The 27,557-nt window shown below is 44.3% G+C and overlaps 1 pseudogene; it reads right to left on the bottom strand.

Moving 5' to 3' along the window:
• Window positions 1–27,042, bottom strand: LOC143383878 (sulfotransferase 2A1-like; annotated as a pseudogene).
• Between the last annotated feature and the right edge of the window lie 515 nt (window positions 27,043–27,557).

Here is a 27,557-nt window from a genome sequence, read left to right as displayed (position 1 = left end):
TCACTCCCATGGGAACAGGTCTTTGGGGAAACCCGCCATCTTCTCCTGGTAAACTTCATCAAAGGCTTCAGCTTGGGCCACTGTGAGGTGATTCTTCCAGTCCCCACAGATGCCTGGAAAACACGAAGTAGACGCAGATCAGATCCAGGGAGAGGTCTTAAGACGGCTACCTCCTCCCTGCTCTGTCAAGACAGCAGAGTGACCCCTGGGACATGGTGAGGCCTTCTCCTGCCTGGCCACCATGCGCATTCCCCTCTCCCTGTCTGGAAGGTGGTCCTGACTGCCCTTCTCTCCCAAACCACCCTGCACAGAATCCACAAGCAGCGATCCTGGCTATAAATCAGAACACCTGGACTGGAACTAAGGCTGACCACTTGTTTTTTGAGCCCTTTGGCCCAAGCTAACAAAATTTCAGACCTGGGTGATGAGAGCAGGTCACACCAAGTCTCTCTGCTCTGGCCAATCCCTGTGATCAGTTCTTCTGCACAAGGAACCCATGGTGACCCCTTGCCAAACCCAGTGGCTCCAGTCCCTTGGGGCTCAGAGTTTCCCAGGACGTCCAGTCTCCTTCAGCCAAGTTCCCTGGTGCTTTGAGGCTCTAGCTGTAGGGTCCTTGTTGGTTGGGACTCCATCCTGGGACTTCCCATTTGCTCTCTCGGCTCCATGACACAGTCTTCTGATTCAGCTTCAGACCTGCCAGGCTGCCCCCTCCTCAGGGTGTTTACCTTCCCTGCTCCTCACCCCAGAGTGCTGTCCTAGCAGACACCTCCACCTCTGTCCATTGGCCTCACTCATATGTTTACTCCAGTGCAGTGACTCGGTGGGGCTCTCAGCTCAGAACCGTACATCTCCATCCTCATTCATAGCAATGATCAAACATGATATGTTCTGTGTACTTCCTTTTTTAATGTGCATAAGGTATGCATTTCCAACATATTAGGGTATGAAATCATTTTCACAAATTACCTTAGAATTACTGCTTAAAGGAATTACACGGTATATGCTCAATAAATATTTTTTGAAAGGACTGATAAAGAATGAGGAATAGACTAGCATAATACCCTGCTTTACAGACAAGAATTTAAAAAACCCCCTGGAGGGGTTACCCAGTGACAGGGTGGTGGTGGTAGAATGGGTGCTAAAGATAGGAATGTGATTCTTACCCTTTATTTAAGTGATTACAGCATTATTTGTCATATAAATTAATTTTCACATAGCAGACTGATCTAATTAATTAATCAAAATATAACAATAGTTAAACCAATGTAAGATAGGCATGTAAGAATTAAACTCAGATAAATATAAACTAGGCTATCCTAATAGCACACATGACTCCCACTTTCATAGTCATCCTAATTAGTTGAACAATCTTTTTTAGAGAGAGAGAGAGAATTTTTTTTTTTAATATTTACTTTTTAGTTTTCGGCAGACACAACATCTTTATTTGTATGTGGGGTTGAGGACCGAACCCGGACTGCACACGTGCCAGGCGAGCGCTACCGCTTGAGCCACATCCCCAGCCCAACTAGAACAATCTTTACCGATTTCTTCTGCTAGGCCTGGGCTCCACCCTGAGTTCATTCCCCATCTCTGTTTTGTGGCTCTGGGTTCCAGGCCCACTGGGTGGCAGGAATCCTGACCTCCTGAATATCCCTTGAAGCATTTAGTGTATTGATTCCATGGGGCACCATTTCAGATCCATGTGAACTGGAGGAATATGGCAAAACAGGTCCTGCCACTACTTGGAGCAGACATTTTCAAGGCCTGAACCCAAGGGTGGGGACATGATTCGTCTTTGCTCACAGGAAGGAGGCCTTACAATGTCTCATGGCTAATGCCCTCCTCTCACTCTCTCCAGTCGTGTCTTTCTCTGTGTCTCCCTCTCTTTAGGGCAGTGCTCTGTGGCAAGTCATCAGTGGAGTGGCCCAGACACCACCATCTCCAGAGCCCCCTCCTCCCCAAGACTGAGTCACCTTCCCAGGAACCTGCAGCCCATCCCAGGCCCATGACACAGTTTTCCTGAAGGGCACGAGAGGCTTTCTGGGCCATGAAGGGCTCAAGTTGAAATGTCCCACACCTGCATTCTTAGTGCCGGGGAAACACAAGATGCCCACGTAGGCTCACCCTCTCTGAATCCAGGGCATTTACCTTTTCTTGTAAGTAAGAAAGGCTTCCTAATGAAAGCTTCAGGCAACGTTTCAAAGTTGGACATCTTGTTTTGTCTCATGACTTGGAAGGAGCTGTTCTTGAGGACGGAGTCCAGTTCTTCTGGACTCAACTTCTTCCCCAGGAACTGACAGATCCTCTCTACGGCGCTCCTTGGGTCCTACATGTGAACATGAAGAGGGAAGCTGTGAGCGGGCAGGAGAGCAGGACTTGGAGGATGGGAAGGGTGTTAGGAGGGCTGTGGGGAGGAAGGGGAGGGGAATGACATCAGGATGGGAGCAGCCTGCTGGGGACCCAGAGCAGGGAGGCAGGGCCAGGGCCAGCAGAGGGCCTGAGGTCTGTGGTGACTGAAGATCACAGGGGCTTCCAGGAGGCGGAGTCAGGACACCCCAAAGGCAGGGGCTGGGGTTTCTAAGGAGACGCCTGAGATTTCAAGATAAGGCAGGGAGACAAAGTCCCCAAAGGCTAATGCTCACCCCAAGTGATCCTGCGTCCCTTGACTGACACTTAATAACACACGGGGCTTTACAACGTCTCCTTAACTTGACCCCATGATTATGGATGGTTTTCCTGGGAGATCACAGCAAGGGAACAGGTCATTATGAGAAGAGAGGGTTTCCTTGGAGACCTAGACCTCCTGTCAGCACCACAGTCCTTTATTATTGTCATGTTTCCACGAGCCCCAGTCACTGAGTGACAGAAGACCCAACTGTGGCAATGATGTAAGCACAGGTTGTTGGTTGGAGAGGAGCATCACAGGAGTGTGCAGCTTGCTGCTGAGGTGGCTGAAGGGGGCACCAAGGCTCCTCCCTGAGGACCGACCTCACCTGAGGACACAGCAGAACAGGAAGCAGCTGCAGGAAGGTGACCAGGGTCCCTTCTCCAGGGGAACAGATGCCTGAGCCTGTGGCACCTTCTCTGTTCCCAAGACACACCCACAGGAGAAGGGTTTTCTAAGGTCTGCTCACTCCTTTACTTTTGTTCATTTTTGACCACTTCTGAAAAAGCTTCTAAATATTTTAAAGCTTTCTGTTCCGTCTGGACCTGTGAGCCTCCCTCAGAGCCCTGTGCATCTCTGTGCATTTCATGGGTAGTTTTTTCTACACCAGCAGAAAAATAGTGTTAGGCTAAGTACCTGCTCAAAGTGTGACGATCCAATCAGTGTAAGTGGCACATCTGCAAACTCAGATGACAGTATTTATTTAGTTGGGAACATTCAAAATCCTCTCCGTTTGCTATTTTGAAATATATACTTAGTTACTCTTCTCCTCAGTCCCACCCTGTGCCTCAGGTCACTGGAAGTCATTGCTGTTCCCAGCTGTACCCTGCTCCCACCCCCCAGGGCTGAGCATCATCCACAGGCCCTGCCCCTTCTTCCCTAAAGCAGGGGTCCCTGGCATGGAGAGGGCAGGCCATCCATCTGCTGAGTAAGCGAGGAACTCAGCCATCGCCTTTCCCATTGATGGTCCCTGTCCTGTCTCCTTACCTGATTTGGGGTAGGTCACCAATACTGTGTCTTCATCCTTTATCACAAACTGAGCACCTGCTTCTTTCAAAACTTCAGAACTAAAACCAACCACAGGGAAAGGTATCCCTTCAAACCACAAGTAGCCATCTGTCATGGTGATGAGCTCTCTGTGGGAGGTGCAGGGGTTCCAGCTCTGGCCACCATTGGATGTTGGGGGTGATACTGGGAGATTGGACTTTGAAGTAAAATCAAAAGAATCATTAACTTTTCTGGTTCTTGAATTAACTGGATGATTAAATGAAATTGTGACTGGTGATCAAAGTTTCTTTTAAATGAGAAATTTTGGACTCATTCAGGGAATGAGAGGATCAGGATGTGAGCATGTGTTCATGGGTGGGACCCCATAGCAAGTGCTGCAAAATAACCCCACTGATGGATCCGTGGGGCCTGAAGAAAGCCATGTTTTTGTTTGTATGTGTTTTGAAGAGTTTTCCAAATAGAAATTTTACATGAAATCAATAGAAACAGTGTAAAAATAATAGCTGGAAGGACTTTGTGGAACTGTGGATGGAAGACTCCTTGACTCTAAAGGAAAAGAACCTGCTTCAGAGTCAGCAGACAGAGGGGTGGACTGTCACTGACTCCAGGGCCCAGTTCTCCCTTTCCTCCTGATTAACCTGTGGGAGTGGGTTGCATGCTGTCAGGATTTAGGGACTGAGATGAGAGAATTTTTATATCTACCACATCAAAGATCCATGGAAGCTCTGTTTCATCCTTGGTCGAGCACTCTCAGTACCCAGGGGACTTGGGGACCAAGAGCTCCACATGTTCAAGCAACACGCCCATCCAGGGGGTCCATAAATAGCGACCTACTGATCCCAGGAATGTGAAAGATGCACCTCCATTTCTGTCAGTTCCATGGGCTTCTCAAAGAGCCCTGTGCATCTCTGTGCAGTTTATGGGCAGTTTTTTTCTGCACCAGCTAAGTACCTGCTCAAAGTGTGATGATCCAATCAGTGTAAGTGGCACATCTGCAAACTCAGATGACAGTATTTATTTAGTTGGGAACATTCAAAATCTTCTCCATTTGCTATTTTGAAATATATAATTAGTTACTCTTCTACACAGTTACCACCCTTTGCCTCAGATCACTGGAAGTCATTGCTGTTCCCAGCTGTACCCTGCATTCACCCACCAGGGCTGAGCCTGTTACTCCAGCCCCTGACCCCTCAGAATAGTCACCCAAAGTGGCACCTCACATTCATGTCACTTTGTCAGTCAAGGGGGAAGCCAGAAAGGTGGACCTAACTATGGGATTAGTGCTTTCTGCTCCACCCTTTTTGATGGCTAGTTTGGGGAACAGAGGAGGTCCTGCAGGCAGAGACTTTGGCAGCCCCAGGTGGTGGCATAAGCCGTGGCACTCTGCCTCGGTTTCTGGAAGGGCCCTTTAGATGTTGCCAGATGCTATAAGTTGGAAGATATGAAGAAAGAGCTTGGAGCTTGGGGAGTGTCTCACAGAAGCAGGGAAATGGAGGCCAGAGGCTCATCTCCTCTCAGTAACCTCCACTGCCTATGCTATGACAGGGAACGTGGAGGGGAGACACTGAGGACCAAGGACATCAGAGGGAGTGAGGATATTGGCACATGGGCAGTCACTGGCTATGAGTGGGGGCTCACCGTCTGCAGCTCTTCATAACTCAGCAGCAGGATGCTCTCCCTGTGTCTCATAGACATCCAGCCACAAATGTGCTCGAACCATGATCCATAGGGCACTGTGGGGCAAGCACAGGTTTGTAGGACACACACTGCCAAAACAAGGCTACAACATCCGTATCTATCAACACAGGTTGACAGCTTGACTCACGTAATATTGATAAATGCTGCTCAAAATAGGTAATGAAATAGAGAGGGGAACCTTTCCTGAATTCATTCTATAAAACTAGTCGCATACTGATACTCAACTGGGAAACACAGATCAAGTAAGAAAACAACAGACCCATATTCTTGTTGAACACAGATACAGAACAGCTTATTAAAATATCAGCAAATCCTATCCAGCATTAAGATTATACTCAGGACATGTTATGTACATACTTTACGATTGTGCATCACAAGATGTTTATTTCAATCCAGGGATGTAAGGTTGAGTCAACACAGGCAAATCCATAAATGTATTCCCCCACATCAATAGAATTTGCCTTGACAGAGGAACTTGGCTGAGCATCATGAGGGCTGTGTGTGACAAACCCCAAGCCAACATCATGCTAAACGGGGAAAATCTGGAAGCATCTCTCCTAACATCAGGAACAAGCAAGGATGTCCACTCTCACCACTGCCATTCAATAGAGCTCTAGAAACTCGAGCCAGAGATATTGGCAGAGAATGGAATCAAAACCTCACCAGTGGGAAAGAAAGAAGCCTCGTTATCACTGTTTGCAGGTGATAGGAGGCTCTGCTGTGAACACCCAAGAACCTTTCCCCAAAAACTCCTAGAATTCGTCAATTGAGGAAAATAGCAACACACATAATAAACAAGCAAAAAAAAAGCACTTATTTCATCATGAGAATGAATCTGCTGAGGAAGAATTAAAAAATACAATTCTATTCACAAAGGTTTCAACAAATACCCAGGTAGAGGAATGTGATGGTGCAAACCTGTATGCCAGATACTCGGGAGGCTGAGGCAGGAGGATTGAGAGTTGAAAGCCATCCTCAGCAACTTAGGTGGGGGGCTCTCTCTAGATAAAATATGAAAATGGGCTGAGGGTGTGGTTCAGTTGTAGAGCACTTGACTAGCACCTGCAGAGCCCTGGGTCTAATCCCCAGTGCCATAGAATAATATTAATAATGCTGAAGTTATCATGTTTTAAAGTCTATCCAGTCTCATATCATACTGAAAGGTATAGTAACAAAAAAGTGTGCTAATATCAAAACATTCACTGAGATCAGTAGATTAGAAGACTCAGAGACAAACCCCCACAGATAGAGTCAAATGATCCCTACGAAAGACACGAAAAGCAAATTTTGGAGAAAACAAAGCCTATTTAATAAATGGTGCTTGGAAAACTGAATATCTACAGTTTGAAGGATGAAGCAAAATCCTGCAGAAAAATCAACTCCAAGTGGATCAAAAAACAGGAATTAGACCATAAACACTGTAACTACTAGTGGAAATCATAATGCCTATCCTCCGATCTGTAGGTGCAAGCGTTATTTCTATAAGACTCCTAGTGTTCAGGAAAGAAAACCAAGAGTTGATAAATGGAGAGGCTCAAATTAAAAGCTTCCACAATGCAGGACCAATGTGATTCTTCAACCTGTATATTCAGAAAAATGAGAAATCATATCCCATCTGATTTAAATGTATGATATGTCAGGTTATTGTACTGTCGTGTAAATAATTAAAAAATAAAAAGGGTTCCACACAGCAAAGGAAATGAGACAGAGAAAGAGGGCTCACAGAAGGGAGCAAAACCTTTTTCAGCTAATTGTCTGACAGAAGATTAACATCCAGAACATAAAAAGAACTCAAAAATAAGTTTATTATTATTATTAATCCTTTCTTCTAATTAGTTTTACATATAGTAGAATGCATTTTGATTTATTGTACACAAACGGAGCCAATCTTTTCATTTCCCTGGTTGTGCATGATGTAGAGTCGCACCACATCTTCTGCACTCTCACAAGGACTTAGAGTAATGATGTCCATCTCATTCCACCGTCTTCCTGCCCCCACATCTCCTCCCCTACATTGCCCAAACAAAGTTCCTTCTTTCATCCCTTGACCACAATTCCCCACTTTGGTTTCTGCATCCCCTTATCAGAGAGAACATTTGGCCTTTTTTTTTTTAGGATTGTCTTACTTTGCATAGCATGATATTCTAAACCTCCATACATTTACCTACAAATGCTATAATTTTATTCTCTCTTAATGCTGAGTAATAGTCCATTGTGTATAAGTGCCACAGCCTCTTTATTTATTCATCTGTTGAAGGGCATCTAGGTTGCTTCCAAGTTTAGCTATTGTGAATTGAGCTGCTATAAATACTGATGTGGCTGTGTCACTATTGTCTGCTGATTTTAAGTCATTTGGGTAAAGACCTAGAAGTGGGATAATTAGGTCAAATATGGTTCCATTCCAAAGTTTCTAAGGAATCTCCATACTGCTTTCCAGAGTGGTTGCACCAATTTTCAGAGCTACCAGCAAGGTATGAATGTGCCTTTTCCCCTTACCACATCCTCACTACACTTCTTATTGCTTGTATTTTTGAAAATTGACATTATGATTGGAGTGAAATGAAATCTTGAGTAGTTTTGATTTCATTTCTCTACTAACTGGAGATGTTGAACTTTTTCATGTGTTTGTTGATTGATTGTATATCTTCTTCTGAGAAGTGTCAGTTCAGTTCCTTAGCTCATTTCTTGATTGGGATAAGACCAAAAATCTTATCACAAAATACCAAACAACCAAATCAAGAGATGGGCAAATCACAATCATTTCTCAAAAGAAGAAATACAAGGGCCAATAATTTTATGAAAAAAAATTCTCAAAGTCATTAACAACCAGAAAAAAGCAAATAGAAACTACACGGAGATCGTGTCTCACTCCAGTTACAATGTCAATCATCAAGAACACAAATAGTGGGGCTGGGGCTGTGGCTCAAGCGGTAGCACGCTCGCCTGGCACGCGTGCGGCCCGGGTTCGATCCTCAGCACCACATACAAACAAAGATGTTGTGTCCACCGAGAACTAAAATAAATAAATATTTTAAAAATTCTCTCTCTCTCTCTTTCTCTCATCTCTCTCTCTTTAAGAAAAAAAAAAGAACACAAATAGTAATAACCACTGGCAGGGATTGAGTGAAAAGGAGCACTTACACACTATTGGGATTGGAGATTAGTACAACAACTTAGAAATCAGTCTGAAGTTTCCTCAAAAGACTAGGAATGGAGCCAACATATGCCCTAATCATAGAGCTCCTTGGGATTCATCAAAACAAAGCACACTACAGCAACACATGCCCCCCAGGTGGATAGCAGTTCAACTCCCAGCAGCTGAGCTACAGGACTAGCCTTGGTGACTGATGAATATGTTCGTACATATAATAGATTTTACTCAGTCATAAAGAGTAAATGTGGAATCATACATATAATATATTTTACTTTAGTCATAAAGAAGAATTAAATTATATCATTCGCAGGAAAATGGATGGCACTGGAGACCAGCATGCAAACTGATAAAAGCCAGACTCACTGAGTCAAGGTTGTCTGCTTTCTCTCATATGTGGAAAATATGCAGAAGAATAATAAGGTATATCATGTAATAAGAGAAAGACCAGCAGAATAGAGGACAGAGACCTATATGTGAAGAACACTCACCATTTCCTTGGATGAACCATTAAAAATACTGTTCCAGTGACTCTGGTTTCTTACATAGTTTTGTCATAGTCCAATGATAATAACCTGACACAAGAACATCTTTGGGATTTCCCATGATATATATCACCTTAAATTAGGGAAAAAGAGAAAATGAAAAAACAGTCTCAGTCATTTCCCCACCTTGATCTTGATCTTTCCCTGGGCAGTTCTTCCTTAATCTTTATTAAACATGATGGGTTCCTTTAATAAATTACTTATAGCATTCATTCACCAAATACACATTTTACTATTATTATTTTTGTTGGGGTTGCCCGAGCTCCAAAGATTAACTTCCTCATCCCCTGAGAAGAGCCGTACAATGGTGAGCCCTGCTGACTCCCATGATCCTTACCCACCAATCAGACTAGCCCTGCTGACTCCCATGATCCTTACTCACCAATCAGACTAGCCCTGCTGACTCCCATGATCCTTACCCACCAATCAGACTAGCCCTGCTGACTCCCATGATCCTTACCCACCAATCAGACTAGCCCTGCTGACTCACATGATCCTTAGCACCAATCAGACTAGCCCTGCTGACTCCCATGATCCTTACCCACCAATCAGACTAGCCCTGCTGACTCCCATGATCCTTACCCACCAATCAGAAAGCTCCCCATGCCAACTGTTTAACCATTCAATAGTTAAAATGTCATAACTGTCAAACTACCCGGTTCTATAAATATGAAGAGCTGTTCCTCAATAAATGGGCATTTTCTCCGATGACAAGCCTTGTTCATTCTTTCATCGGGGCCCAAACCTGGGAGGCAGAATGCCTCGCATCTCAAGGACCCCCTCTCAAGGCTTGCCATCCTCGTCCACTCTTTCGAGCGCTGCTACTACTCACAAAACACAGGCTCTTCAGTAGGTGAGTTCCCCTATCAGGCATCCAACTTCAGATGGGCTACGTAGGGGCTTTGACTGTGATCATCCGCCAAATCTCTGACACCCAATCTGGAGGAGAGAACGCACCCCACCACAACCTTCAGGGTCACGGTGGACTCTCTGGAACCCGCTTGCAATTCTCAGACATCTATTTCACTTCTGTGAGCGCTCAAAAAAGTGGAAGGATATCCCCTATGTTGAAGCTTTTTTTCTTCTTCGTTCTACCCCAACCTGTCGGGCAGATGAATCCCCTCCCTACTGACATCCTTGTCAGATCCGTACAGCCCCCCAGGTGCTCCCCCTGACTTGCCCGACAACTTTAGTCCCACCACTTACATAAAGAGTTTCTATGGGTCGTCCAGGCTTATAGCCTCACTCACCATGATATATAGATGTTACTGGTTAATGCTCTCCTTCCTAAGGAACGTACCAGAGTCTGGGAACTTGCCAGAGCCCATGAGGATGAAACTCACCTAGCCAGTCCCCATCACCCTCCGGGGCCACCCAGATCAGACTCCCGACTGGGATTATTATACACAAGCTGGCATACAGAGTAGGGACCGATTCTCCGCATGTATATTTGCTGGGCTCAAAAAAAGCAGCATGTAAGGCTGTCAATTTCCAAAAATTACAAGAGATTATTCAAAAGTGAGAGGAGATCCCAATGGAATTTCTGCATTGACTTACGAAAGCCCTTCAGCAGTATACTAACCTAGATCCCGAAACCCCAGATGGCCATCATGTCCATATGACATATTTCCCCCCAGACGGAGATCTTGGCGGTAGCCTTTAAATCAAAAGTCCAAACACAATAAATTTCAGATGCTCGCCCAGGCTCTGCAGGGTGCTTCCTGGGGTCACCGTCCATCACAACAGGTCAAATCCCACCCCCCCCAGGGCACCTGCTTCAAGTGTGGCAAGCAGGGACATTGGGCCAGGGCATGCCTCACACCACGCACTCTGCATACCCCATGCCCTAAATGTCAACAACAAGGTCATTGGGGTTCTGACTGTCCTAGATCCCATAGGAGACCTATGGCCACAGAACCCTCCGACCTTCTGGGCATGGCAATCGAAGATTGATGGAGCCTTGGGTCCTTGTCCCCAGCTGTAATGATCAATAGACAGGAACCCAGGGTGTGGATTCAGGTGGAAGGATGCAAGGTTGACTTTCTCCTTAACACTGGGGTTACCTTCTCAGTCCTGACAGAATTCTAAGGGCAAACAGTGCTGACCACCTCTCCTATTGTCAGGGTAGGAGGAAAGGCCATCTATCCAAGAAAGATTACCCTATTACTCTGTTCCATAGACAACTTCCCATTCTCTCAGACATTCCTAGTTATACCACAATGTCCAGTTCCTTTGCTCAGCTGAGATATTCTCTCTAAATTCAATACAACAATCAACATCAGGGCTCCTGACATCAGTCAGGCACCATAATCAGCCTGTTCATCTTTCCTGGCCCTTTTGACAGAAGACATGAAACACCATACTAAAAAAGACCCCTTACCTATGAACCTGGTTGACCCGATTTTTTTTTTTTTTAAGAAAGAGGGAGAGAGGCAGAGAGAGGGAGAGAGGCAGAGAGAGAGAAAGAGAGAGAGAGAGACAGAGAGAGAGAGAGAATTTTAATATTTATTTTTTAGTTTTTTTTTTTTTTTTTTGGCAGACACTACATCTTTGTTCGTATGTGGTGCTGAGGATCGAACCTGGGCCGCACACATGCCAGGCGAGCGCGCTACCGCTTGAGCCACATCCCCAACCCTGGTTGACCCGATTTTAATGGATACCCACACCTCCTCCACAGTTTCCAGCCCACCAGTTAACATTCATCTCAAAGATCCCAACACCTTCCCCAATCAGGCTCAATACCCTCTGTCCACAAAAGCTCTTCTGGGCCTACAACCCATTATTCAGGACCTTCTTAGCAAGGGGTACCTCGGTCCTGCTCATTGCCCTTACAATACTCCCATGCTAGTGGTAAAAAAGCCCAATGGGTCCTATCACTTACTTGAGGACCTACGACTCATCAACACCTCCATTAGGCCCATACATCCTTTGGATCCCAACCCATACAAACTGCTGTCTCAGATCCCCCACACTGCCACCCACTTCTCAGTCACAGATTTAAAGGATGCTTTCTTCTCCATTCCCCTTGCCCCCAAATCACAAGATCTTTTTGCCTTTACCTGGACAGATCCCACCACCAGTCTCCACAACTAATCTGGACTGTCCTTCCTCAGGGATCTTTTCACCCCAGTGCCCTGAAAACACCCTCTTGCAATATGCTGATTATTGTCCAGCAAATCTCTTTGCCCACCTGTGGGGACAAAAGCACCCCACCATAGCCTTTAAGGCTATGGTGGCCCTCAGGGACTCCTTCCTTGGGTAGACTTGAAGTCCTAGTCCTCTCACCTTTAAGACTCAGCCGCTAGAGACATGCTTACCCTCTTCTTCCTCTCTTCTCTTTCCAGCCCTGGGAGTATCTGGCCTCTCCAGGAGGGGTCCCGAAATGCCTTGGCCAAGGTCTCCCATAGCTCTGGCTCTATCCAGGACGAGAGCTTTGGCTGTCAGGATTCAGTAATGACTAATCTCTGCAGCTCGAACCTGCCACTTAGGCACTTCTGATTTTGGGCTCTAGCAGGAACACCCCTTTTGCCAATAAATCAGTTTACTTCTTCTCTGCGTCCTCTTCCCTCCTCCTTACATGGGTAATGTGTCCTCTCTGCCGGTCGACTCTTCCCCTACAATGATTCTTGGATCAAATACAGCACCCAGGCCTGGCCAACTTAAGCAGATGGCCCATTTTTGGGTCCTTGGATTCCTAGATTCTAAAGGATGTCTATAATTACTAAAAGCATATAAAAAAATGGGTAGAGATGGCTTATATCCAGGCATTCTTCTTGCTCTGATCCAATCTTGCTCTCTGCAACTCTTGCAAAACTCTACAAATTCTTCTAGCCCCTCCAAAGGGCACTCAACAGATGACACACTTCTCCTAGTTAATTTCTTGGCCTTAAAGGGATATAAGGCCTCTCCACAAAAGGTGCAAATAGCATGAAAAGAGGTCACATATCTGGGGTTCTCTATCTCTCAAGGGAAAAAGGCCATTCCAGTAGACAGAAAGCAGCTTTTTATGTCTATAACCACACCAAAGACCAAAGATGACATACTCTCCTTCTTGGGTTTGGCTGGATACTTCAGAGCCTGGATTCCTAATTTCTCCCTGCTCACCAGGCCACTATATAATCTGGACAAGGGCCCCCAAGATGAATTCCTACCCTCAGTGGTAGGAAAGCCCTTTACAATTCTTAAAAAGCCCCTCCTTTTGGCACATGCCCTGCAACTCCCCGACCTCTCCTGACCCTTCACCCTCTATGTACATGAAAAACAGAGACAAAGTCTGGGCGTTCTGGGTCAGGAATATGGCCCCACATTTTCACCAGTGGCCTACATATCCAAACAGCTCGACCCCACCATCAGGGGCTGGCCCCCATGTCTCAGAGCCCTAGCAGCGGCCCATGACCTCCAGAAAGAAGCACACAAGCTTACCTTTGGCTCCCCACTAACCATCTCACCTCCTCACCATCTAAAGGATTTTCTCACTTACAAGGGGCTACAGTCACTTCCTCCTTCCAGGGTTCTATCCCTCCTTGTCTCATTCCTTGAATAACCTGCCTCCCTCCTCCCATCTTCTCCCTCACCAGACCCGTTCACAAATGTCTGGAGGTATTAGAGATGATTTTACCCTGCCCTACCACCATTCCTGAGGGACCCCTGCCCTCTTTGGACCTCGTCTGGGTCTCAGATGGTAGCTCCTTTATACATGAAGGGGTTAAATTGGCGGGGTATGCTGTCATTTCCCTCTCATCCATCATAGAGGCAAAACCTCTCCCACTAATACCACCAACCAACAAGCTGAACTCATAGCTGCCACAAGGACATGTGTGCTAATAGAGGGAAAAACCCTCTCCCTAAATGCAGATTCCAAATATGTCTTCCATATCCTGATCTCCCACGCAGCCATTTGGAAAGAAAGGGGTCTACTAATGATTGTTATTAATTCTACACTTATATCTGGCCTACTACGAGCCTCCAGTCTGACTTCCCAACTGGAAATAATCCATTGCAAGACCCACCAAACTGACTCCTCCCTTACTACTATAGGGAATTCCAAGGCCGATCAAGTGGCTCCAGCAGCAGCCCTACAGAGCTTTACTATTCTCTGCTACTCTTCATTACAACCAGAGTGCCACAGTCTGGCCAGGCACAATTTATGAGCCACTTGTCAAGCAGAAACGAAGTTTATTTTTAGAACACACACGCCGCACCACAGGAGCTCTTCAGGAATTCCCTCAGAGCCCAACTGCCACCACCGGCTTCCGGCAAGCCTCTCAACCCCCCACTTCTCCTGCTCTTGATGCCGATTGGCTGGGTCACGTGGGTGGAGCCAAAAGATTCCTCTATGAGCAGCCCCGTGGTCTGAAAGGTGGGGAAACAGCCCAATGAGCATCACTGCAGAGGAGTCAATCAGCTGGCAGCTGGAAGTTTGCTGTGGCCAGGGTGAGCCAATCAGCTGGAAGTTTGCTGGGGCCACCCTGAGCCAATGAGCTGGAAATTTGCTGGGGCCCCTTTGGCTGTGGCTCTCAACATCTCCCCCTCTCTGTTTAAACAACAAGCATGTGGCTGAGGGACCTTACCTGCCTTAGGTTGTCCAATACTACAGATGGTTCTTACCCGTCATCGCATGAGCTGACCTCAAGGCATCAGCCTCCTGTCTTAGGTTGGTACCATTGCAATTGGATCTTACCCGTCATTGACTACCAGTCCAGTATACAGCCACACCTGTGGATAGGTCTTTGTACTAGCAGGGGGGTGAGGTTCTTTGCCTCACCTCTGTTGGCCCCCAAATTTTAGCTGAAGGACCATCACAAACAGAAGGGAGGAGGATACACCAAGCCAATTGACAGCTCCTTTTGGAAAAATTGTACCACCGATGACACCATCAGCAAAAATACCCCGTCACTACCACAAATTGCTGCACCCCGTCACTACCACAAATTGCTGCACCAACAGATAGTTCACAATGCATACAAAGTGATAACATAGTCCAGGCAAGTTCTGCAAGCAGTTCAGTGTTAGCCATTGCAGAAGCTGTAGATTGGTTTTATCTTTGTCTTCACCTGCACTGGGATGAAGATAGGAATTCTGGCAATAATGGCTAAAGAAAAAATTATGTAACATTCCAGAAGGCACTAAAAGAAAACAATTTTCTGAACAATTTACATTATCCTGAACAGAATTATTAAATATAATGAAAAGGAAAGGTGAAAGTAAACAAACAGATCTGTTAACCTCCTTTATTGTTCACATATCAAAACAATCCTCAACAACTGTTTACCCAATTTAAATTAAACCATGCAAATCACGTGAATAAGAAAAAAAAATTTGGATCCACTTTTTCATGAGCACTCATCATATATGATATATGGACATATGCACATACAAACATACCACACAAAACACAAGTGTGCACACATAATATAATACATACAACACATAACATAATAGTAAAGGCCTTATAACTTTTTACAGGTGAAATCTCCATTGCAATGTTTAAAAACTCTATAGTCAAAAAATAGAACTGATCAGCAAAACATTAACCTAGGTCTGTATGAGCTCAAACAACAAAATAGAACTTCATGATGTGGGAAAGAGCAATAATAAAATAGATATTGAAAAAAGCATCCTGGTTTCATTAGCCTCCAGGTGTGGGAGAACCACTGTCACAGATGTAAGGATAGCCAAACTGGAGTTCTGGATATCATCTGTTATGGATTTGAGCCAAATCATCTTCTTTTTGGTCTGTAGAAATCGCTTTAGTTAATCTCTCTGGATTCCAAATCAGCTGCTGTTCTCCCTGTGGAAACACACAAACAGACCCCCGACTCCAGACAATTACTGGGTCAGGACCTTTCCACTGTCCTATTAGAGTATCCTTCCAAAGTACCTTGGGCTTATGTACATTTTTTTGGACACATATGCCTTTCCACAGCACTAAGCCCTGATGAATCCAAATTTTAAAAGTTTAAAGTAAAAAAAGGGTTATTTTAAGTTTACCTTTGGGGAATATATACCCCTTCCCAATTCGCTCTTTTTGTTTTAATAAGTACATTTTAATAGTTTGATGAGCTCTTTCAACCATGCCTTGTCCCTGTGGATTGTATGGGATTCCTGTTATATGAGTAATGCTGAATGATGAGCAAAATTGTTTAAAGGATGTAGAAGTATAACCAGGGGCATTATCTGTTTTTAACTGTTTTGGAATGCCCACAGTGGCAAAATTTTGTAAGCAATGAGCTATAACATCTTTAGTTTTTTCTCCGGCATGAAGGGAGCCCATCAAAAATCTGGAAGAATTATCCACTGTAACATGCAAATATTTTAATTTTCCAAATTCTGGCAAGTGTGTGACATCCATCTGCCAAATATGGTTAGATATCAGTCCTCTAGGATTGACTCCAAGATTCACTTGTGGTAAAAAGGTCACACAATTTTGACATTGTTTTATTATTTGTCTAGCTTGTTCCTTAGTTATTTTAAAATGCTTTTGTCAAGTATTAGCATTGACATGGAACTTTTTATGAAAATTTGTAGCTTCTTCTAGTGTAGAGAAAATATGTACATCATGTGTAGTTTTATCTGCTAAATCATTGCCCAAACTAAGGGCTCCAGGCAATCCTGTACGTGCCCTGATATGTCCTATAAAGAATGGATCTTTTCTGTCCTAGATTAGATTTTTATAGTGGAAAACAAAGAGAAAAGAGTAGAGGAAGGGTGTTAGAGTCTGTAAACAAGTCAGGATGGTGCCTGGCATTTTGCCAGAGGGAGTGGTTTGTAAAGTAACACCAGCGAGCCATTAAGTGTGGAGATGCCTTATTGGTGGACTGCTGTATCTAGTTTATGTTAATTAGGATAAGCTGTGTGGAATGTATATATACCACTCCTGTCCTACAATAAAAGGCTCCCACTCCAGCTGTATCAATGTACACAAGTTGTTTGTCACCCCCCGGTTATTTTGCTGCAGCCGGACTGTGGCAGATGGTGGCCTGTCCGGGGAGCCCCGGGACACTCGGGGGTAAGTGATGAAAAAAAAAGCTGCCCGTCCCTAGATAGGACGGGAGCAAATCTGCTCATCCCTAGATAAGGCGAGAAGAAAAATGGCCATTTTGAAAAAATGGAGAAGATTGATACAGTATGTTTGGTCTTGTTTTGTCTTGGTGTATTGTATTGTCTTTGTGACAAAAATATGGAAGGGGTGTTAAGTAAATTACTAAGGGAAGAAGGCACCCCAGTGGAACTAAGAATAATTAGGGCATGTGTTGATAAAAGCCCAGGAACTCTAGTCAGGAAGAAAAAGAAAGTTCAGAGGAGGAAGGATTATCAGGAAAAAAGTTGCAGCAAAAGGCTATTACTGAATACTTTTCTTCGTTACCGGAAGGTGCATGAATAGAAATCGGTGTGGTGGCTGCCACGTGCGTGAGCCGGTCATGGCGCAGCAAGGACTTTCCAAGCAGCGGCAGCCAGCTCTTCCCCGCCCCCCCACCCGGGGAGTGGGATGCCACTTCGAGAGCCCAAATCCAAACCTGACCCGGAGGCACAGTCTCACAGGCTCTTGCTCCCTGTGCCCAAAAGCAGTTTGAGTCCGGGACTCTCCCCAGGGCCATCTGGGGCTGCCTGGGACTGCAGGCGGGAAAACAGCCCACGTCCCTGAAGTTTGATCATTTCCAAGGCCAGTGACTATAATGGTTCTCCCACACCTGGAAGCTAATGAGTAATGAGCACTATTAAGGCTTATTTCAAATGTAAAAAACCTTGAGATAATGTACTAAATTGTTCAGAAGGTTGTTTTCTTAGTGCCTGCTGGAATACTACAGGATTTTCTTTAGCCATCCGGAGTTCCTGCCTTCATCCCAGTGCTGGTGAAGATAAAGGTGGAAGAATTTCCAGTGTTGCTGAGAACCGGACAAGACTTTGGATCAAGCTAGCTGCCTGCAGAACTTACCTGGACTGTGAGTTAATCTATTAAGACACTACTTTACCTGGACTGAGACAACAAACTGTAATCTACAACAAATTGTAAATTGGTATCTTTGCTAATGGTGTCATTGCTGGTATAATTTTTCCAAGGGCTTCTTGCATGGAGCCATCAATTGGCTTGGTATTGTGGCATTTTGTATCCTCCCCTTCTACTTGTAGCAGATTATTTATGGGTGTTTGTGTAAAAACCACTATGGTTGTTATTAAAATTAAACAAAAGGATGGGGCTGGGGATGTGGCTCAAGTGGTAGCGCGCTCGCCTGGCATGCGTGCGGCCCGGGTTCGATTCTCAGCACCATGTACAAACAAAGATGTTGTGTCCGCCGATAACTAAAAAATAAATATTAAAAAATTCTCTCTCTCTCTCTCTCTCTCTCTCTCTCTCTCTCTCTCTCTGTCTCTCTCTCTCTCTCTCCTCCTCTCTCACTCTCTAAAAAAAAAAGGGGGGAAATGTTAAGGTCTGTAAACAAGGATGGCGCCTGGCATTTTGCCAGAGGGAGTGGTTTGTAAAGTAACACCAGCAAGCCATTAAGTGTGGAGATGCCTTATTGGTGGACTGCTGTATCTAGTTTATGTTAATTAGGATAAGCTGTGTGGAATGTATATATACCCCTCCTGTCCTACAATAAAAGGCTCCCACTCCAGCTGTATCAATGTACACAAGTTGTTCATCACCCCCCCACCCCACCCCCGTTATTTTGCTGCAGCTGGACTGCGGCAGAAGGGGAAATCCTACCAGCATCTTCAAGGGATACTATAGCATTAACTATATACTGACTATTAGAAAATAAATTAAATATAGAATCTTTAAACATCACAAAAGCTTGTAATACTGCATTAAGCTCTACCTTTTGAGCTGATTGTTTGGGTACTAAAAATGTAAAAGTTTGATCAGGTGTAACTACTGCTGGTGTACCATTATTTGACCCATCAGTGAATATATTTGGAGCATTCATGATAGGTGTTTTTCTTGTCATTTTTGGAAAAATTACAGGATGCAAAGACCAAAAAGACAATAAAGGATTAGATGGTAAGTGGTTATCAAATGAAACATTAGATTTGCCCATGATTATTTCCCAAGTATTTAACTCATTAGCTAACTCATCAATTTGATCCATAGTATATGGAGTAATAATTTTATTGGGAGAAATTCCAAACACTCCCTTTACTGCTTTTATTCCTTTGAGTATTAATTGTCCTACAGCCTCAAGATATCTAGTAAGAATAGTGTTAGGAGAATAAGATAAATGTATCCATAATAATGGACCTTCTTGCCAAAATACTCATGTAGGAATATTTTTTGGTGGTAGTACAGTAAATAATAAAGGCAAACTTATATCAATTCTATCCAAATGCATGTTTTCCATATACGTTTCAATGATTTTTAATGTCTTTCTTCCTTCAGGTGTTAACATTCGGAGTGAAGTTGGATCTGATGGACCTTTTAGGATATCAAATAAAGGTCCCAACTCTCCTGTTGGTATGCCTAGATAAGGCCTTATCCAATTTATGTCTCCTAATAACTTTTGAAAGTCATTAAGTGATTTGAGTTGATCTACTCATATTTGAATTTTTGGTGGACGGACCATGGTTGAGGATAATAGAACTCCTAAATAATTAATTGGAAAATTTAATTGTATTTTTTCTATTGCTATCTCTAGATTATAATTTTTTAATAAGTTTGTAAGTGTGGCATAACATTCTAGCAATATGTTTTTTCTTTGTGTGCTAATAATACATCATCCATATAGTGTAATATTTGTAGTTCAGGATTTTGATTTCTAAGTGGCTGGATTACTTTGTTAACATAAATTTGACACATAGTTGGGCTGTTAGCCATCCCTTGAGGGAGTACTTTCCATTCATATCTCTGATCAGGACCTTCATGATTCAGTACAGGGATAGTAAATGCAAAACATGGAATATCCTCAGGATGAATTAGAATTGATAAAAAAACAATCCTTAATATCTATAACTAAAAAATACCAGGTTTTTGGCAAAGCAGACAATTGGGGAATACCCGATTGAGCAGGTCCCATAATAATCATCTCATTATTAATGGCTCTTAAATCTTGCAATAATCTCCATTTACCAGATTTATTTTTGATGACAAAAATGGGAATATTATGGGGAGATACAGAATTTTGTATATGTCCTCCTGCTAATTGTTGTTTGACCAGGTCATGGAGTGCTGATAACGCCAAGGTCGCGGGTTCGTTCCCCGTACAGGCCACCAAATGCTGCAGTCTGGCTGGGCACAATTCTTTTTTTTTCTTTTTTTAATTTTTATTGTTGGTTGTTCAAAACATTACATAGTTCTTGATTGATCATATTTCACACTTTGATTCAAGTGGGATATGAACTCCCATTTTTACCCCATATACAGATTGCAGAATCACATCGGTTACACATCCATTGATTTACATATTGCCATACTAGTGTCTGTTGTATTCTGCTGCCTTCCCTATCCTCTACTATCCCCCCTCCCCTCCCCTCCCCTCCCATCTTCTCTCTCTACCCCCTCTACTGTAATTCATTTCTCCCCCTTATATTTATCCCCCTTTCCCCTCACTTCCTCTTGTATGTAATTTTGTATACCCCTGAGGGTCTCCTTCCATTTTCATGAAATTTCCCTTCTCTCTCCCTTTCCCTCCCACCTCTCATCCCTGTTAAGTGTTAATCTTCTTCTCATGCTCCTCGTCCCTACTCTGTTCTTAGTTACTCTCCTTATATCAAAGAAGACATTTGGCATTTGTTTTTAAGGGATTGGCTAGCTTCACTTAGCATAATCTGCTCTAATGCCATCCATTTCCCTGCAAATTCTATGATTTTGTCATTTTTTAATGCAGAGTAATACTCCATTGTGTATAAATGCCACATTTTTTTTTATCCATTTGTCTATTGAAGGACATCTAGATTGGTTCCACAGTCTTGCTATTGTGAATTGTGCTGCTATGAACATGGATGTAGCAGTGTCCCTATAGTATGCTCTTTTTAGGTCTTTAGGGAATAGACCAAGAAGGGGAATAGCTGGGTCAAATGGTGGTTCCATTCCCAGATTTCCAAGAAATCTCCATACTGCTTTCCAAATTTGCCTCACCAATTTTAGTCCCACCAGCAATGTACAAGTGAACCCTTTTCCCCACATCCTCGCCAGCACTTGTTGTTTGACTTCCTAATGACTGCCAATCTTACTGGAGTGAGATGGTATCTTAGGGTGGTTTTGATTTGCATTTCTCTGACTGCTAGAGATGGTGAGCATTTTTTCATGTACTTGTTGATTGATTGTATGTCCTCCTCTGAGAAATGTCTGTTCAGGTCCTTGGTCCATTTGTTGATTGGGTTATTTATTATCTTATTGTCTAATTTTTTGAGTTCTTTGTATACTCTGGATATTAGGGCTCTGTCTGAAGTGTGAGGAGTAAAGATTTGTTCCCAGGATGTAGGCTCCCTATTTACCTCTCTTATTGTTTCTTTTGCTGAGAAAAAACTTTTTAGTTTGAGTAAGTCCCATTTGTTGATTCTAGTTATTAACTCTTGTGCTATGGGTGTCCTATTGAGGAATTTGGAGCCCGAACCCACAGTCTGTAGATCGTAGCCAACTTTTTCTTCTATCAGACGCCGTGTCTCTGATTTGATATCAAGCTCCTTGATCCATTTTGAGTTAACTTTTGTGCATGGCGAGAGAAAGGGATTCAGTTTCATTTTGTTGCATATGGATTTCCAGTTCTCCCAGCACCATTTGTTGAAGATGCTATCCTTCCTCAATTGCATGCTTTTAGCCCCTTTATCAAATATAAGATAGTTGTAGTTTTATGGATTGGTTTCTGTGTCCTCTATTCTGTACCATTGGTCCACCTGCCTGTTTTGGTACCAGTACCATGCTGTTTTTGTTACTATTGCTCTGTAGTATAGTTTGAAGTCTGGTATCGCTATACCACCTGATTCACACTTCCTGCTTAGCATTGTTTTTGCTATTCTGGGTCTTTTATTTTTCCATATGAATTTCATGATTGCTTTCTCTATTTCTACAAGAAATGCCGTTGGGATTTTGATTGGCATTGCATTAAACCTATAGAGAGCTTTTGGTAATATCGCCATTTTGATGATGTTAGTTCTGCCTATCCATGAACAGGGTATATTTTTCCATCTTCTAAGATCTTCTTCTATTTCTCTCTTTAGGGTTCTGTAGTATTCATTGTATAAGTCTTTCACCTCTTTTGTTAGGTTGATTCCCAAGTATTTTATTTTTTTTTTTGAGGATATTGTGGATGGAGTGGTTGTCCTTATTTCCATTTCAGAGGGTTTGTCGCTGATATACAGGAATGCATTTGATTTATGCATGTTGATTTTATATCCTGCCACTTTGCTGAATTCATTTATTAGCTCTAATAGTTTGTTTGTAGACCCTTTTGGGTCTGGGCACAATTCTTGTCAAGCAGAAACGAACTTTATTTTTAGAACACACAGGCCGCACCACTCGAGCTCTTCAGGAATTCCCTCAGAGCCAACTGCCACCACTGGCTTCCAGCAAGCCTCTCAACCCCCCACTCCTCCTGCTCTTGAGGCCAATTGGCTGGGTCATGTGAGCAGAGCCAAAGAGTCCCTCAATGAGCAGCTCCGTGGTCTGAAAGGGCGGGGAAACAGCCCAATGAGCATCACCACAGAGGAGCCAATCAGCTGGCAGCTGGAAGTTTGCTGGGGCCGTTGTGAGCCAATCAGCTGGAAGTTTGCTGGGGCCCCTTTGGTTGTGCCTCTCAACATTGGGGATCAGCCCAAAGATCCCCAACAACTCTTCCAGTTTCTTCACTCTCTATTTCATTCTAATCCAGAGTCTCACTAACTTTCCTTCACTCCTTTTTCACCCTTTCCCCATGTGATAAGACCCTCCTACAACAGATCATTTCCGCTTGTCAGATCTGCCAGAGAACCAATACCAATACCCCATTAAAACCTAAACCTTTCTCTTCTCACCAGGCCCCTGGTCATACTCCAGGTGAAGACTGGCAGATTAATTTCACCAACATGCCCCAAGTAAAAAAAACATAAAATATCTTCTTGTATTGGTAGATACTTTTTCGGGATGAGGTGAAGCCCTTCACACTTCTAACAAGAGGGCTTCTAAGGTGGTTGATCTGTTGCTTACTCACATGAACCTCCGATTTCAGAAGCCCACTTCTATCCAATCAGACAATGATCCAGAATTCACCTCGCAGATAACTCAGGGACAGGCTCACACGCTATCACTTCCTTGGCATTTCCATTGCCCTTACCGCCCCCAGGCTTATGGAAAGTTTGAAAGGACGAATCAGTCCCTTAAAGAGACCTTCACCAAGTTCCCCATGGAATTAAGCCTGGACTGGGTAAAGGTGCTCCCTTTGGCTTTATTGCACATTAGGGCCTTGCCAAAGAAGCCTTCCAATCTCTCACCTTCCAAAGTCATGTATGGCCGTGCCCTTGTTCCTCCCAGATTGCCCACAGAACCCCTACCCATCCCCGAAACCTATGCCCTGCCCCTCCTCTTCCATCTACGCTCTGAACTCTGGCGCTATCAAGACTGGGTCCTTCCTGACCCCAGTTTCTCTCAAAACCTCACCTCCTTAACACCTGGTCAACTTGTTTACTGTTGCCCACCGGGGAAAAGCCCCCTCTAAAACCAAAATGGGAGGTTCCTGCTCAGGTGATTATGTGCACTCCCTTGGAGGCCAAACTCAAACTGTCTACCAACTTATCATAAGACCAGTTGCCTTTTGGGCTTAAGGAGGAACAAGTGTGTTTTGTTAGCCCTTCGAGTTTCGTAAGAATTTCAAGTATCAGTATTTAAAGTTGAAGTGTTTCACATAAAACCTGGAGAGATCTGACTGCTCTCAAAGGGAAATCTGGCAACAATGGGCCACCATCGTCCCTTGGCCACCTTCATTCAGAGCATGAGAGAAGCTGCCTTCTTTACAAAGCCCATGCCTTCTTGGTGTGACTAGGGAAAGCTGGGAACAGTGATATTTCAAGAAAGGTAAAGAGAGAAGCAAGCTGGTTTCAGAGACACCCAGGGAGGAGAGAGTTTGGTGGTCAATAAGAGCAGCCTTAATAGAGAGGGGAGGGAGCTAGAGTGGACTAGGAATGAAGAGTGGAAAGGGGGGTGTTATGTGCAGGACAGGCTGAATGAGTTGTCTCCAGGGCATGCCAAGCAAAGTTAGCTGCAGGATGACCTGGCTTCTCAAACCCTCTGTCTGGTTCTTTATCACCTGTTTGTTTCAAGCCCAAATACCCAAGCCCCCGATCAAGGCTGAACACTCAACGCCCCGCTCAAAGCAGAACACTTAATCCCCCTTGTGCCAACGAAGCAACTTGCAGACAAAGAGACCCCCATTAGATATGGGCTAAAAAAAAAAAAAAACTCCCTGTGCCTGTTCCTGTCCTTTATCATGAAGTTCAGTTAGACTCAGGTGGATAAAATTTCTAATCAAGCTTTTAAACAGCCTCTCCTCAGGAATTACCAAATCCTGGCTACCTGCAGGTGAGACCTATGCTAAATGGACTGACATCATCTGGTTCCTGATGTTATACTGGTCCTCTCTGTCCTCCTGTAGGGGCTCCTTACTTCCCTCCTCTCTGATTTGCCCACGCCACCCTATCTCAGCAGGAAGCAGCCAGAATGATATGGTGCCAATTCTCATTTTATAACAAAGAGGGGGGAATGTTGGGAGTCCCCTTGGCTCCAAAGACTAACCACCCCATCCTTGGAGAAGAGCCATTCAATGGTGAGCCCTACTAACTCTCATGATGCTTACCAACCAATCAGAATAGCCCTGCTGACTCACATGATCCTTACCCACCAATCAGAAAGCACCTTGTCCCAACTGTCAAACAATTAACTGTCATAACTGTCAAACCATCCGGGCTCTATAAGTTTGCAGAGCTGTTCCTCAATAAACGGGCATTTCTCCAATGATGAGCCTTATTGGTTCTTTTGAGCCTCGTTCATTCTTCCAATTTTAATTTACATATTACAGCAGACAGCATTACAATTCTTAATTTGTTAGATCTTGGATATCCATGGTCTGTACTGATCACCCATCAGCCATGGGGAGGCTGGAGAGGTTGCTGATCAGAGAGCACAGAGACATGCAGAGGGCTGGCATCATTACCTAGCTAGCCACGACTCCTAGCAGTCCCCTGGATGTGAGCATTCATCAATATATGCAGGCTCTGCTCTCAGCATATGGGCAACAATGACTTGGGTGCTTGCTAGTACCTGGAAGGAGGCTGTGATTGAGTAAGTATTGGCAGACATTGTTAAGAGCTGTAAATTGGGACAGTCTAGTGTAGATGTAGTTATAATTCAGGTTACACATGGAATGTGGTTTTCTAAGATTCTGACTTCAGCCAGTCATATTATCCCTGAACTCAGGTGAGGCTAATCTGCAGAATGGTCCACATCCTTGCACTCAAGTGTGGTCTGGTTGTGGCCACATGAACCTAAATAATATCTGAGAATCTCAGGTCTCCCCCAATCTACCCAGTGAGCACACACCCCAGCAAGGTATAAAGGGGTTATCTAGGCACTTGCAAGGAGAGAAGCATGGATTGAACATTAGACACTGACCTTGGCCTTGGAAGTGAATAAATATTTGGGGAAGAGATGGAAAGGGAGGTGAGAGGACATGAGCCATGGACCTTCTCTCTCATTTAAAAGTTTGCAACCCCCTTCGGTCTCTATCCAGGGTGAGTGATCCCAGTTGGGCACAGATCGAATCCACTTGGTATCACCATTGGAGTGAATCATGCAGAGAATTTCAACCAAACAGTGGGTTCCTAGAGAAGGAAGGGAAAGTGACGATCACTCACTTCATCCTGGCTTGAGAACAAAACTTATGATAAAATACATAACATGCACTTTACCATCTGCCCATTTTAAGCATGCCATGGGGTGGTGCTGAGCAGCGTTCAGCTTGTTCCTGCTGTTGCTCAGCCGATGTCCAGAAGCTTTTTGTCTTGAAAAACTGAAACTCTCTGCTCATTAACAACATTTCCCTACTAATTCCATCTTTCAGGCCATGAAACCCACCATGGGGCTCTCTGTTTCTGTGAACTAGACAACACTTTACCCCCTGGATTCCTCTAGTATTTGTCCTTTTGTGCCCATCAGACTGCACTTAGCATGAGGCCCAGTATTGGCCTATATTGTAGAAGGAGTCAGCCTGTCGTCCTGGTTAAGGCTGAATCTTACTCCATTGTATCAACTCCCCACATTTTGTTTACGCATTAAATTACCAGTGGATTTTTGGTAGCTTCCAGCCCTTAGCTCGTAGCTGCGATCCTTCTAATATGTCCCAACTTCCCTTGACTTTCCAACCTCGTGTCCCTTCACAGGTCATTGGCCCCAATCCTCGCCCAGTTTGCAGTGCTCCTGCCCCCAGCCCCTCTCCTGTAGGTGCATGACACATGTCCTTTCAGTCCCTTGAATTTTCCAGGCTCTTTCTGATTCCCAGGCTCTGTCCATGCCGACCCTCCTGCTCTACAGTACCCTCCACCACAGGACCTCCATTCCGACTTTTCCTTCCTGTTCAGCTGGTATTTCACCAGGAGGGCTTCACAGGCCACCCTCTTCCACCCCCTTCTCCTGTGCCACCACACAAATGCCCAAATCTGCTTAGGATTCACTCCTATATTTCCCTCTCATACCTCAGATGACCCCTGCTGAGCACTTAGTCACTCTGTCCTAGTCTGGATGCAAGTGGCCTGGGGCACTGCCCCTTCTTCCCCAAAGCAGGGGTCCCTGGCATGGAGAGGGCAGGCCATCCATCTGCTGAGTAAGCGAGGAACTCAGCCATCGCCTTTCCCATTGATGGTCCCTGTCCTGTTTCCTTACCTGATTTGGGGTAGGTCACCAATACTGTGTCTTCATCCTTTATCACAAACTGAGCACCTGCTTCTTTCAAAACTTCAGAACTAAAACCAATCACAGGGAAAGGTAACCCTTCAAACCACAAGTAGCCATCTGTCATGGTGATGAGCTCTCTGTGCAAGGTGCAGGGGTTCCAGCTGTATCCATCATTGGATGTTGGGGGTGGTACCGGGAGACTGGACTTTGAAGTAAAGTCAAAAGTATCATTAACTTTTCTGGTTGTCGAATTAACTGGGTGATTAAAAAAATTGTGACTGGTGATCCAAATTTCTTGGCATTGAGCAATTTTGGATTCATTCAGGGAATGAGAAGATCAGGGTCTGAGCATGAGTTTATGGACAGGACCCCATAGCAAGTGCTGCAAAATAACCCCACTGATGAATCCGTGTGACCTGTTTATTTGCATATTGAAGAGTTTTCAAAATGAAATTTTACATGAAATCAATAGATACAGTGTAAAAATAATAGCCTGGAAGGACTTTGTGGAACTGTGGATGGAAGACTCTTGACTCTAAAGGACAAGAACCTGCTTCAGAGTCAGTAGACAGAGGGGTGGACTGTCACTGGACTCCAGGGCCCAGTCCTCCCTTTCCTCCTGATTAACCTGTGGGAGTG

Source organism: Callospermophilus lateralis, chromosome 18, assembly GCF_048772815.1.
Source record: "Callospermophilus lateralis isolate mCalLat2 chromosome 18, mCalLat2.hap1, whole genome shotgun sequence".
NCBI classification, from domain to species: Eukaryota; Metazoa; Chordata; class Mammalia; order Rodentia; family Sciuridae; genus Callospermophilus; species Callospermophilus lateralis.
The sequence above is the reverse complement of the archived record's forward strand: the minus strand, read 5'-3'. Positions and strand labels throughout refer to the sequence as shown.